We start from the raw sequence: 8,781 nt of genomic DNA, 5'->3' as shown, positions 1-8,781 counted from the left end.
CTAATGATTCCCAAATGTCCCATATTGAGCAAATAGTGGTACCTTCTCAATTTCAGAGACAAATATTAAATTTATCCCATGATGATTCATTCTCTGGTCATTTTGATGTTTGCGTTCCGTAAATGTTTTGGTGGCCAGGTATGAAATCGTCAGTGAAACAATATGTGAAAGAATGTCCAGTGTCAAGTGGTAGGTAAAACCTAATCAGAAAGTTGTAAAAGCACCTTTATATCCCATACCAGTTATTGTGGAGCCATTTAATGAGCTAGTAGTTGATATAGTAGGCCCTCTGCCTAAAACTAAAACAGGGTTTATCTATTTACTGACTGTGATGGACCGGGCATCACGATTTCCTGAGGCCATTCCTATGAAAAAATCACATCTAAGGCTGTATTTGACCAGTTGGTTATTTTCTTTTCCAGGTATGGAATCCCTCGTAAGATACAAACTGATTGTGGAACTAATTTTACTAGTAAGGAATTTCATTATAAGTGTGCAGATCTGGCCATTCTACACACTACTAGTGTTCCTTACCACCCAGAGAGTCAGGGAGTGGTGAAAGATTCCACCAAACTCTTAAATCAATTTTAAGGAGATTTTGTTATGAGCACGGAGAGGAATGATAAGGGCCTTCCTTTTGCTCTCTTTGCTCTTAGAAGTCATCCAAATTCATCTACTGGCGTCGCTCCTTTTAATTAGTATTTGGACATAAAATAAGGGGTCCTTTTTTTTAGAAATTTTATATGAAGTTTTGGAATCTGATCAAATGAAGGAGACGAACGTGGGTGAATTTGTTGATAATCTTAGAGGAAAACTTTCTAGTGCCTGGAAGTTTGCTAGAGAAAATTTAGCTAGCTCAGGCAGCTATGAAAATCAATTATGACAAGAAAACTCGAGCACGGTCGTTTGAGCCTGGGGAATTAGTTTTGGTGTTAGGTATGATGGGCTACTATAGAAGGTTCGTTAGAACTTTTCTGACATTGCTCGTCCCTTAAATGATCTTTTGTTAAAAATAAGAAATTTATTTGGACTAGCGAGTGTGAAGAAGCATTTATTAAAATTAAGACTATTTTTATGTCTAAACCTATTTTGATTTCTCCGAATTTTCAAGCTCCTTTATAATTGCTGTTGATGCTAGTGATGTAGGCATTGGAGGCGTTCTCTTTCAAAAAGGTGAGGACGAGGAGGTGTACCCAATATCCTACTACAGTAAAAGTTGTTAACAGCAGAGCGTAAGTATTCGACTATTGAGAAAGAGGCTCTCGCCCTGATCCGTACCATATCTCATTTTAGACCGTACTTAACTAATCTTTCTTTTCCAGTGGAGGTATGGACGGATCGTAATCCGTTAGTGTTTATTGAACGGATGAAAGGATCTAATCAAAGGATTTTACGTTGGGCCTTGCAACTGCAAGAACTCAACTTGTTAATTAAGCATATCAAAGGATCTGATAATAAGATTCCGGACACCTTGTCTAGGATGTAAAGTATTTATTTTTGTTGGTTTTTCTCTGCCTCTTTCGCCCTGCTCGTTTCTCTGTGTTCATTTGGAGGAAAGCAAGGTTTAACTTTATGGTTTGTTCCGATATTGTTCGGTGGTTTGGTTATTTATATGGTAATTTTGTTTTCAGTTTTTTCGTTTAAGTATTAGTTGTAAGAAATATTTAGTTCTGTGCTAGCCATAGTTTCTTATTAGCTGATAGGTAGTCCTTCGTGCCATTTGTTATGACTTTAATTTTAGCAAGAACTTTTGAACTTTTGGAATTTCAAGGTATTATCATTTTCTATAATTTAGTACATTTTGTTGTTGGTTTTAAAATTGTTCGATAACATTTTTTTCAGGCTTTGTATCTGATTAAGCTGTTTATATATTGGTATGTTTAAGTATTTAATTGAGGGTATATAATACTGATTTTTTTTTCAGGATGTGTAATACACGATTGTGCTTTATTAGGCAGTTCTAAGCATGTTTACATTAAGGTTATCTTTACTTTTAAGATTGTTCCTAGTTTTAGCTTTAAATGATTCTTTAGTTGTATTAAAAAAATTTACTCTATTTGATAAATTTTTTTTTTTGGAGGAGAAAGGTATTAGATTAAAGTAATTTTATAATTTGTCAAAATTAATTTATTAAGTTTTGTCCAACCTTTTGATCTTGCTTTAGTTTAAGTTTATTAATAAGCTATTATCGTATATCGTACATTTAAGTTCTTTCTTAGTTTGCTGAACTCTGTATGAGTCGTATGATTTTGCAGTTTTGCTTTTGTCTTTCTTAAGCGTTTTGTTTACCACCTTCTTCTCCGGTACTAGTGAACTACTGAAGTGTCTTATTAACGATCGTTGTTTTTTCTCTCCTATGAGCTGTGTTGACTCGAATGGAAGGCTTGTTCGTAAAGAACACCATACGAGACAAAGTTAGTTCGAGTTCCACCTCACTGATTGACGCTTTGTCTCTGCATTTATGGACACTTCTGCAGCTAATATACAGAGATTTGGATCACGGCTTCCTTATTCCTTCGCTGCCTTGTGTGTGGTCGCTGGTGTTTGTCACCTGCGGCATTCATCAGCCACGCCCTTCCTCGTTCGTCGGGGAGGATCCCGAACGAGTCGGCCTGCGTTTACTGAGAACGGTGCAGTTTGTGGCGTGCGAGATCCGTCGACGTCCCGGATTCTCGGAGGCTACCACCCTTGGTGTGCCCGTGGTATTTTGAGTTGCCTGCAGGCATTGCAGCCTGATTCAGTTGTCCTACTCATCAGCGTCAGTGAGTTCTCGGAACTCGTGGAGACACGTAGGGAGGCTTTCTACAGGTATGAGATATTTTTAAAGCTATTTAAGACGATCGTGGATCGCCAGGTACCTGTAGATTTGCACTCCCCTGTTTGCAGTACGGTCTTCTGGACCTTGTATGGCCTGATGAGTTGATCCACTAAGCCTCTGGTGGTTATTCCTATTTTGAATTCGTAAGGTTATTTACATTTTTATTTTATTATTAACTGAACATTTTCAATATTATAATTAGTAGTATATATACTGGTTATTTATTGACATTTAATGGGTAATTTAGTTTGTATGTGTTAGGTAGGAGTAATATTAAGTTTCCCCTCTTATTTTCTCCTACTTCCTTCTACCTAACTTAGTTTCTTAGGATATATTTATCTGGCCAGTAATTTATAAGGTACCTACTTGAAGTCATCTTTAAAAATATCTTATTTCTTGGTTTAGGGTTTAGTTTAGTTTTAGGTGATCTTAAGGTTGGTTCATTTTCCTCTTGATATATATATATTCATTTTGATTTATTTTTACCAACCATTATTCTTTCTTTTGTATAAATAAATATTGTAACTTTTGTTGAGGTGTTTGTTCTTTTGTTCCTAGCTTTCTGTGTTGCATTTTTACTGCCCTGCAAATTCTGAGTAGAGAAGAACCCTTGAAATTACGGCCGTAAATAAGGTCGTAACAATCTGGCGACCGTGACAGGATTTGCGCTCAGGTGTACACAGTAGTTGGGACTTTGGAACGCTCCTCAGTGGGGTTATAGTATTTATTTTTGGAAATACCTTTCTCTTACCACTATGGATAATTTGGAAGACTTTGAGTTTAGTCCTGCAGAGTTCTTAGGGTCCGCCGACTGTATTAGGCATTTACCAATACTAGGTAAAGAATATCTGGTTAGTTGTGCTAGGTGGTTGGGTATCCCGTTCAAAATGACGGATACAAAGAGGAAGTTGCTAATAATGGTAAAGAACAGTGTTATGCAAGGTTTGGCTGAGGCTGAAGGTTAGTTGGGGTAAATATTAGTGATAGAGGTAGTGAATTAGGAAATGATGATAGGGTAGTTGCAGATGATAATGGCATTAGTGGTGGAGCAGGTTTGTCGTTATTTGATGATCCTCCTCAGACTGGAGTCATTTATGAAGGTCCAGCCAATTTGCTGCCAACAGGAAATATAACTACAAACCCTTTCTTGACTGAAGAGTATTTAGGGCCAGCAGTTCCTACTGTTCCTGTAAATTCTGAATCAAAGGAAATTCAGGAATATGACTTAATTTGTAAAAAAATAGAGTTGTTAAAATTGGAGCATGCAGAGAACGAGAGGGTGAGGAGGCATGAGGTAGAGATGGCCAACCTTAATTTGGAAATGGCTAGGTTACAGGGGCTCCTAACCAGTTTAGCACCCACGAGGTAGTCAGCCCGATAGGTTTAATATTGGGGCTGCATTGAAATTGGTCCCCATTTTTGATGAAAGGAATGTTCTGAATTCTTCAAGGCCTTTGAGAGAGTGTCAGCTCTGGTTGTCTTGGCCACCAGAGATGTGGACAGTGCTGATTCAGTGTAAATTGGTGGGCAAGGCAATTCGGGTATATAATGCCTTGGAGGAGGGGATAGCCATGGATTATCATAAGGTAAAGGCACTAATTTTAAAAGCCTATGATTTGGTCCCTGAGGCATATAGGTTAAAGTTTAGAAATTTCAATAAGCATCCCTCTTTGTCTTATGTAGAATTTTCTAGGTTCAAGGAGGAACAGTTTGACGATTGGTTGAAGAGTCGTCAAGTTGTCACTTTTTCTTCCTTGAAAGAACTCATGCTTTTGGAAGAGTTTAAGAAATCTTGCTCCAAAGAACTGAAAATTTATCTGGAAGAATTAAAGTCACTAATTTAAGTAAGGCAGCTCAAGTGGCTGACGAATTTGTCTTGACCCACAGAACCGGTTCAGGGAATTTCGCCAGCAAAGAAATAGGTAATAATGTAGAAGTCAGCGAATTTCCATAAAGGAAACCGAGGTGATAATAATAACACTAAGAATACTGTAGTTCAGAATAATTTCCCTGCTAGTAAGAATGGAAAATTCACGAGTAAACCTGGTACTCATGTATTTTCCAAAGGAGGTAGTTCTGGGACAGAAACGGTAATATGAAGATTTGTTACTGGTGTAATAAACCCGGTCATTTCCAGGCTCAATGTCACGCCAGAACAAATTATCTTCAAAGGAATAATCCTGTAGCTTTAATGCCAAGTCCATCTCCTGACGTAAAATTACCCATAATAAATAGTGGTAGTGGTGGTAATAGTACGCCTGGAGATGGAAATAATCCACAGGAATGACTGAAATATGATAAGTACATTTGGCCAGAAAAATATATAATTCTGTTATTATTGATGTCAAGTTTTGAGAGATACAGGGTCTGCTCGGTCGTTAGTGCTGAAAAGCAGTTTAAAAGGTTTGGTGAAGTATTCAGGGAACTTTATTGTTCTGGGAGTTTCCCGAACACCATAGTTTCAGCTCCTTTAGTAGAGGTAATGTTGTCATTCCTGGGTACAATGGAAGGACCGAGTTGGCCGTTGTTGAGAGTTTTCCTATAGGTGGTATTGATGGCATATTGGGAAATGATATGATTAATAGTGATGGTCAAGAATTATTCCCAATATTGTCAATCAATAAGTGTCCAGTAGCAGTTACCACTAGAGCTGCAGCAAGAGCTGCAGACTTATTAAATAATAATGAAGAGTTAAATTTGAGTAGTTTAGAAGTAGATGTAGATGTAGGAAGACCCGGGTCTGTAGTAAGTAGCGTAGTTAGTAGTGATAATGTAATTCCTGATTGGGATCGAGCAGCTTTTATTGAAGCCCAGAAGAAAGAGTTTAATTTTAATTTAGGTGATACTTCTGACTTGACAAAGCCTCGATTCTGGGTAAGAAGGGGGCATATTATATAGGGTGAGTCGTCCTCTGGTTGCTAATGATTCCCAAATGTCCCATATTGAGCAAATAGTGGTACCTTCTCAATTTCAGAGACAAATATTAAATTTATCCCATGATGATTCATTCTCTGGTCATTTTGGTGTTTGGCTAAATGTTTTTGGTGGCCAGGTATGAAATCGTCAGTGAAACAATATGTGAAAGAATGTCCAGTGTGTCAAGTGGTAGGTAAACCTAATCAGAAAGTTGTAAAAGCACCTTTATATCCCATACCAGTTATTGGGGAGCCATTTAATGAGCTAGTAGTTGATATAGTAGGCCCTCTGCCTAAAACTAAAACAGGGTTTATCTATTTACTGACTGTGATGGACCGGGCATCACGATTTCCTGAGGCCATTCCTATGAAAAAATCACATCTAAGGCTGTATTTGACCAGTTGGTTATTTTCTTTTTCCAGGTATGAATCCCTCAAAGATACAAACTGATTGTGGAACTAATTTTACTAGTAAGGAATTTCGAAGTAAGTGTGCAGATCTGGCCATTCTACACACTACTAGTGTTCCTTACCACCCAGAGAGTCAGGAGTGGTGGAAAGATTCCACCAAACTCTTAAATCAATTTTAAGGAGATTTTGTTATGAGCACGGAGGAATGGGATAAGGGCCTTCCCTTTTGCTCTTTTGCTCTTAGAAGTCATCCAAATTCATCTACTGGCGTCGCTCCTTTTTGAATTAGTATTTGGACATAAAATAAGGGGTCCTTTAGAAATTTTATATGAAGTTTTGGAATCTGATCAAATGAAGGAGACAAACGTGGGTGAATTTGTTGATAATCTTAGAGGAAAACTTTCTAGTGCCTGGAAGTTTGCTAGAGAAAATTTAGCTAGCTCTCAGGCAGCTATGAACATCAATTATGACAAGAAAACTCGAGCACGGTCGTTTGAGCCTGGGGAATTAGTTTTGTGTTAACCAAGGTATAAGGGCCCTGATGGGCTACTATAGAAGGTCCAGTTAGAACTTTTCTGACATTGCTCAGTTTCTTTGGTGGCAGTCCCTTAAATGATCTTTTGTTAAAAATAAGAAATTTATTTGGACTAGCGAGTGTGAAGAAGCATTTATTAAAATTAAGACTATTTTTATGTCTAAACCTATTTTGATTTCTCCGAATTTTCAAGCTTTTCCCTTTATAATTGCTGTTGATGCTAGTGATGGCATTTGTCACCCCATTCGGCATTGGAGGCGTTCTCTTGAGATCTCAAATGATCTTGTTGTGCAGGTGAGGACGAGGAGGTGTACCCAATATCCTACTACAGTAAAAACAGTTGTTAACAGCAGAGCCGTGCAAGTATTCGACTATTGAGAAAGAGGTTCGTTAAGCCCTGATCCGTACTTATCTCATTTTAGACCGTACTTAACTAATCTTTTTTGATTTCTTTTCTTGTGGAGGTATGGACGGATCGTAATCCGTTAGTGTTTATTGAACGGATGAAAGGATCTAATCAAAGGATTTACGTTGGGCCTTGCAACTGCAAGAACTCAACTTGTTAATTAAGCATATCAAAGGATCTGATAATAAGATTCCGGACACCTTGTCTAGGATGTAAAGTATTTATTTTTGTTGGTTTTTCCCCGCCTCTTTCGCCTGCTCGTTTCTCTGTGTTCATTTGGAGTGAAAGCAAGGTTTAACTTATGGTTTGTTCCGATATTGTTCGGTGGTTTGGTTATTTATATGGTAATTTTGTTTTCAGTTTTTTTCGTTTAAGTATTAGTTGTAAGAAATATTTAGTTCTGTGCTAGCCATAGTTTCTTATTAGCTGATAGGTAGTCCTTCGTGCCATTTGTTATGACTTTAATTTTAGCAAGAACTTTTGAACTTTTGGAATTTCAAGGTATTATCATTTTCTATAATTTAGTACATTTTGTTGTTGGTTTTAAAATTGTTCGATAACATTTTTTTTTCAGGCTTTGTATCTGATTAAGCTGTTTATATATTGGTATGTTTAAGTATTTAATTGAGGGGTATATAATACTGATTTTTTTTTTTCAGGATGTGTAATACACGATTGTGCTTTATTAGGCAGTTCTAAGCATGTTTACATTAAGGTTATCTTTACTTTTAAGATTGTTCCTAGTTTTAGCTTTAAATGATTCTTTAAGTTGTATTAAAAAAATTTACTCTATTTGATAAATTTTTTTTTTTTTGGAGGAGAAAGGTATTAGATTAAAGTAATTTTATAATTTGTCAAAATTAATTTATTAAGTTTGTCCAACCTTTTGATCTTGCTTTAATTTAAGTTTATTAATAAGCTATTATCGTATATCGTACATTTAAGTTCTTTCTTAGTTTGCTGAACTCTGTATGAGTCGTATGATTTTGCAGTTTTGCTTTTGTCTTTCTTAAGCGTTTTGTTTACCACCTTCTCCTCCGGTACTAGTGAACTACTGAAGTGTCTTATTAACGATCGTTGTTTTTCTCTCCTATGAGCTGTGTTGACTCGAATGGAAGGCTTGTTCGTAAGGGTGGTGATACGAGACAAAGTTAGTTCGAGTTCCACCTCACTGATTGACGCTTTGTCTCTGCATTTATGAACACTTCTGCAGCTAATATACAGAGATTTGGATCACGGCTTCCTTATTCCTTCGCTGCCTTGTGTGTGTGGTCGCTGGTGTTTGTCACCTGCGGCATTCATCAGCCACGCCCTTCCCTCGTTCGTCGGGAGGATCCCGAACGAGTCGGCCTGCGCTTACTGAGAACGGTGCAGTTTGTGGCGTGCGAGATCCGTCGACGTCCCGGATTCTCGGAGGCTACCACCCTTGGTGTGCCCGTGGTATTTTGAGTTGCCTGCAGGCATTGCAGCCTGATTCAGTTGTCCTACTCATCAGCGTCAGTGAGTTCTCGGAACTCGTGGAGACACGTAGGGAGGCTTTCTACAGGTATGAGATATTTTAAAGCTATTTAAGACGATCGTGGATCGCCAGGTACCTGTAGATTTGCACTCCCCTGTTTGCAGTACGGTCTTCTGGACCTTGTATGGCCTGATGAGTTGATCCACTAAGCCTCTGGTGGTTATTCCTATTTTGAAT

Source organism: Macrobrachium rosenbergii, chromosome 9, assembly GCF_040412425.1.
Source record: "Macrobrachium rosenbergii isolate ZJJX-2024 chromosome 9, ASM4041242v1, whole genome shotgun sequence".
Classification (NCBI taxonomy): Eukaryota; Metazoa; Arthropoda; class Malacostraca; order Decapoda; family Palaemonidae; genus Macrobrachium; species Macrobrachium rosenbergii.
Note: the sequence above shows the minus strand (reverse complement) of the source record.